Below are 6,000 nucleotides of genomic sequence, written 5' to 3'. Positions count from 1 at the left end.
TTCTCTATCACTGCTTCTATTAGCTTAATTCAAACCTGAAATGCAGTGTGGGCAAGCCTGGAAGTGCTAGTTACTCTCTCTCTCTCCCCCCCCCCCCATTAATGCTGTAGCAGCAGCCGGGGGGGGGGGAGCTATTCCTTGCTATTGCTTAGATTTCTGAAAAGTTTCCAATGACTCAATGGTGTACAAACACAGCTCTCTACCAATGTCACAAGCTAAATAAGACAAAAAATTCCCAGCAATCAGAATCAGTCAGATGAAACACTAGTAGCTTTAGTTTAGCTTTTCACTGTTTAGATTCTACACTGTTAGTAGCAATACAATCCTGCTTAACAATTGCTTTTTGTGAGCATCTTAAAGGTTACAATTAAAGGCAACAATACATTGTTATACTATGTATTGTTTTGTGCTGTATTCTCTGTTTTATTGAATTTGTATGTAGCCATTTTACTGCATTTTTTAAAACAAAGAAACAAACAAGGTTACAATTCCATGCATGTTTAGGTGGCAGTAAACCCCACTGAACTCAAATGGCATTTACTCCTAAGCAAGCATGCATAGACTGGACCAAAGGAGATTTAGCTACAATAGTCAAAACAAAATAAAAGAAAAAAATTCCTTCCAGTAGCATGCACACGAAAGCTCATACCTAGAACTAACTTAGTTGGTCTTTAAGGTGCTACTGGAAGGAATTTTTTTCTTTTATTTTGTTTTGACTATGGCAGACCAACACGGCTACCTATCTGTAACTAGCTACAATAGTGTTGGACTTTACTTTGGGTGGATGAGAAGGGAAAGCAAGACAGAACATCTTATAGATTGTTTTCGGTACTGTCAAAATATATTTGATTTTGAGGGTTTGGGGAAATGATGAAGCCACCCCACCGAGCCCACGCAGATTTATTCGCAACCTAGCAGAGACACAGCAAAGCAGACGACAGCTATATTTAAATGAGAAGAGAAAAGATGAGAAGAAAGGAAAGGGAGGCCTTGATTAGCTCGGAGAAAAGGCTTTCGCCCGGACTAGGCCCGACTTCTAGCGATTAGGCCCTGAATGGGTTACCCATAGCAACCGCAGCTCAGAAGAAGTAGGGAGGGAAAGGGGGGAGGGGAAAGAACTTTCAAACACGTGACGTCCATCACGCGCTTGTCATCAACGACGCGCTAATCCGTTTGCCCAATCCCAAGATTTGCTTTCCCCCCTCCCATCGGGTCCCTCCTCCTTGCGCCCGCGCGCTCCGAGGAAAAGCAACGTTCCTTTAATCGCGTCGCACGCGCGCTCGCGTCACTCCGGTGTCTGCGGCTGCTCCTCCTCCCTGCTCACCCCTCCTTCCCCTCTTACGTCCCACCCTATATCGTTGCTGTGCCGGCAGCCAATGAGACGGAGTGTCTCATTGGGCCAATGGGGAAGCTCAGCTCTGGTGGCGAGAGCAACAGCGGCGGTGGCCGTGGAGGCTGGGGCTGTGTGTGTGGGAAGGGAGGAAACGGCGCTGGCTGGGCGAGAGAGCGAGCGAGCGAGGCAGGCACCGCGGCGGACGAGGAAGGCACCGCTGGCGAATCGGCGCTCGGGACAGCGAGGAGGCAGCGAGAGCCGTCGGGAAGGCGGGTGGGCCATGGAGCGGGCGAGCCGGAGGAGGCGACGCCGGCACTCGTAAAGGCCCGCTGCCCCCTGGGCGAGCGAACGAGCGAGCGAGGCAGGCGGGCGGCCGGGCGAGAGGCCTCACGCACTCGCCCTCACGGGCCTCGGGCCTCAGCGGCGCACAGGCAAGGGAGAGAGGCGGCGGCGGCGGCGCAGGGAACCACGCGCTCCGGGTAAGGAAGGCTCCGCACCTCAGTGAGGGCTCTCGGCGGGGCGAAGGGCCTGCCCGGCTTGGCGGCGCGAAGTCCACGGAGGCCCCGCGCGGGGTAGAAGCGGCTGTTGAAAAGGTGCCGAATGACGGGGGTGCGGGCGGGGCGAAGGAGTGCTAGGATGGTGCCTGACCCGGGTTTGCGGAGCGACATACGTTGCATGCGTGAGGGGCGCCCTGGAGGGAGCTGCTGCCGCCACCCCCGAGAAACTGATGAGGCCTGCGGTGAAAACGAGGGGGGAAGGGTAATACTGGCCACGTGTGTGTATTTGTGTGTGTCGAGTATGTGGGGGGCGGGTTGGAAGGGTATTTAGTCAAAACGAAGTGGTGGGGTTTTGCGGGGGATTAAAAAGAAAAGAGAGGCCCATCTGTATATGAGGAAAGGGCGTTGAGATTACATTGTAGCGCACGTTGGTACGTTCTCTTCTATTTTGGTGAGAAGGAACATTTTGTTTTATTTCCATAAGCATTTGTGGTAAAAGTGGTGGCCAAAGAGCATTGGGGTGTGTGGGATTTTAAAGCCCTTCAATCTCATCCTCTGGTAGATGCACAAGTGTCTTCCCACATTTCTAATTGCCTCTTTGGGGGTGCAGGTTCTAATCTGTATTAGTTGTTGTAGGTACAGATCTGTTGTACAGGTTGAGGTAACTACAGGACTGTGTTGTATGTCACAAAAAGTGAAAGGAAGTGGGCAGAATGTGTTGGTGTTCATGAAGAAGCTGATGAGCTGGTGTGTGTGTGAGTGTGTAGTAATGGTACGTGGAAAGGAAGGTTGAGGGTTGCTAAAGACAGACAAGGGTTGAGTCTCTAGAGCTTGACTGGGATGTGATGGGTATGGGAGATTGGGCACACAGCAGAAACGTGGAGATGGAGTATATTGCATAGATGCTTTGTAGTTGGAAACCAGCTGCTGAAACAGGGAGGTGTGGAGCGCTGGTGCTGCAGAGGCAGATGGTGCAGGATTGAGTGGGGGTGGGGATGAGGTGAGGTCAGAGTCTGGTAAAACTCACAGCAGAAAGGAGTGGAAGTTATGGAGTTGAAAGCCCAGGGTACTAGCAAAATGTCTAGGAGGAGGGATGTTATTTGTTGGAATAGATTCAGTGAAGATTATGCTTGCTATGGTAATTTCCTTTTCCCATTTCATCATCTTTCAGTTGGTGTTAGCTCTGTGTATATGTGTAAAAGAAGAGCTCTTCTGCCTTTTGTTTCTTTTTCTTAGTTTCTTCTGTGGATTGTCTTCCTTTCTCTTAAAACAAGAAATAAAAAGCAGCTGCATGTCTCCAAACAGAATTTAGGATCCCTCTCACTCCTCCTGTCTCTTAAGAAAGAGGATTGATTACATGTTTAGAAAGGCAAATCGTCTGCCCCCCCCCCTTCTCCAAGAAGCTTGGATGAGCTGAGCCCTCCAATGCCCTCTGCCCTTTTCCCAGAGAAAGCAGCTGTCTTGTGAGGGATGTGTGCGTGTGGATTGAAAATCAGTCTGTTCATTGAGACACAAGGGCTGGTGTGTTCAGATCGGCTCCTGCTCATTAAAGTTGTGGCTCTGTTTTGATATTCAGTTGCAGGAAGGAACTTGTCCCCTCCCCCTCAGTTTGTACACAGATCTCCCTTGTCACCAGGAACCTGGCCTTATAGATTAAGAGTGAGCAGATCAGTCACTGTCTTTTAAAGCCAAATGCATCTCAGGGGATAATTCTAGAAACTGAATGGGGGACAAAATAGCTAAGGCAAAGAATGTAGTAAAATTAGGTAACATATATTTTTGTTTGAACACTTTGTAGTTTTAATTCACAGATGATCAACTGTAATGGACGATGGTAATTTTGCTTCTTAGTTTTTCCAGCTCACAGTATTTGTTATTTTTTTCAACATGGCCATTCCATTATCAGTTCCATTTCCTGGGTAAAACACCCTCAGAAAACAAATAGGTGTTGCTTTCAGAATGGATTTTAAGCTTTTTTTGCAGACGTTTCTTCTAGTTAAGAAGGGAGCTTAAATCTGTGATTTTTTAAAAAAATGACTCCCAGAGTTGTAGTGAAAGGGAATTCCCAGAGTAAAATGTCAATATCTGAGGCACTTTTAATGGGCAACAGTGGGTATCAGTAGACGGCATGGTATAGGGAGTTAGAGTGCTGAACTCAGATCTTAGGAAGCAGGGTTCAAATCCCCACTTAGCCATGAAGCTCATAGGGTGATATTGGGCCAGTCATTATCTGTCAGACCAACCGACCTCATAGAGTTGTTGTTGTGAGGATGAAATGGAGAGGGGGAGAAGTGTGTACGCCACTTTGAGCTCCTTGGAGAAAATGTGGGATATAAATATAAAAATCAAAACGGTAGTTGAAAAATAAGTGAATTATTTGAACTGAGAAGTTTGTATATTGTATGCTAGATAGAAAAGGAGCCTAAAATGTGTTTTGTTTTGTAGTCAGAAAGTATGCATTTCTCTCTCTCTCTCTCTCCAAGTCTGCTGGAATTGGATTTCCACATACAGATATGTTGTTTAACCTTAGGAATATCACAGAGGTAGAGTTACCTGGTAACAAGGATAGAATCATACAGGCGACCTTTATAGTTAGTGCAATTTGATTATATTCCACTGTGCTAATATTGAGATCATATAGGTCCTTGAAGAATATTTGGTTCACAAGCATAGGCTTCTTTTTCATTCCGCTGTTATACTACTCTGAGTATTGTCTGGCTTTCTTTATGCTATATCAATTAGGGAAATCTTTTAACGAAATAAAAACCTTCAACTCTTGCTTTACATTTAGCTTAAGGTAAAATGAAAATATAATATTTTTATTTGCTTGAAAATACTTACCTTATCAAGATATAACAATAATATAAGCTTTAAAAATTGATGAAATATTAAGTACTTTATTTTTTGCTGTTCAAATAATAGAATGAGTATGTTGTTTTAAGCTTCTCTCCTCTGCTTTGATATTGTTTCAGGCTTCTGTTGAGCTAAGCAGGCAGATCCTATGCTAGTTTGAGTGGTTAGTTGAGCTGTGCTTAGTCAAGCTGTGCTGTAAAAGCAGTATTTCTTTTTTTCACTAAGCCAAAATTTATATAACTTCTGTTTGTTTGATCCATATAATTCTAATGTAGTTCATGCAAATAAGGTGCAAATATTTCAGAGATTGGCTTTGAGTTTGCTCATTTCCTGTTCTAAGTGTGGTTTGTAAACATTGGGTTAAAATGATATTTTTGGTGCTGTTATAGGTAAACATACTGATTTTTAGCAATAGGATTATTAAGTGGAAAAGGCAGCAGTGAGAGGAAACATATCAAGAAGCAATTGCATGTGTTAATGTTCAGACTACAGGGATGTATATGGTATGAGTGGTTATGGTTACTGAGCTGGGAGTGAAATTGAAACGCCTGCATTGTTCTTTTATTTATACTTTACATCTGCAAAATAGAAAGCCTATTCTCTTGGTTTTTTAAAATTCATTTTTTGTGGGAGAGATTTTCTGTTCTTCAGTGATTCATAAATGTCTTTAGGATTTTGGTAAACCTTGCTGTTGGTGGAGACACTGATGACAGGAAGGATATTTTCCTAAATGGAATGATATTTGTAAATGTCTGTTTTCTAGAATTCTTTGTAGATTTGAATTTAATGAATCAGAAGTATTTGCGAAGTGTGTTAGAATGTTCTGAATACTGCAGCACTTTTTTAGTAATTACTTCAAGGGCAACCTTTTCTATGTATTCATATATACACACACAGGTGGCAGCCATTTTGAGTGGGAGTTCCATTCCTGGCCCCTGCGTGTGCGTTGGCAGAGCACGCATAACCCTGTTCCACCCCCATTCTGCCCTATTCCAGGTCCAAAAGGACCCACGTGCTGGTAGTTGTGTGTCGATTGGGCACACACAAAATGGTCACTGCCTATACAGTGGTACCTCGCAAGATGAATGCCTTGTAAGATGAAAAACTCTCAAAATGAAAGAGTTTTTCGTTTTTTGAGTTGCTTCGCAAGACGGATTTCCCTATGGGCTTGCTTTGCAAGACGAAAACGTCTTGCAAGTTTGTTTCCTTTTTCTTAAAACCATGTATTCACTTCGAGGAGCAACTCATAGCCTTTTTTGAGGTTTTTGAAGACTTTGGTGATTTTTGAAGCTTTTCCAAAGTCAGTGCTTCGCAAGA

General features: G+C 44.4%; 1 protein-coding gene across 3 annotated transcripts in view; it reads left to right on the top strand.

Moving 5' to 3' along the window:
* Positions 1-1,434: 1,434 nt before the first annotated feature.
* Positions 1,435-6,000, top strand: part of ANKRD11 (ankyrin repeat domain containing 11) — a 195,528-nt gene continuing 190,962 nt past the window's right edge. For all 3 annotated transcript variants that reach the window (XM_079988691.1, XM_079988690.1, XM_079988689.1), the window contains exon 1: positions 1,435-1,812. The gene's annotated coding sequence lies outside the window, so the exon portion shown is untranslated. The remainder of the gene's footprint in view (positions 1,813-6,000) is intronic.

This window comes from Podarcis cretensis (assembly GCF_951804945.1).
Source record: "Podarcis cretensis genome assembly, chromosome: 8".
Lineage (NCBI taxonomy): Eukaryota > Metazoa > Chordata > Lepidosauria > Squamata > Lacertidae > Podarcis > Podarcis cretensis.
The sequence above is the reverse complement of the archived record's forward strand: the minus strand, read 5'-3'. Positions and strand labels throughout refer to the sequence as shown.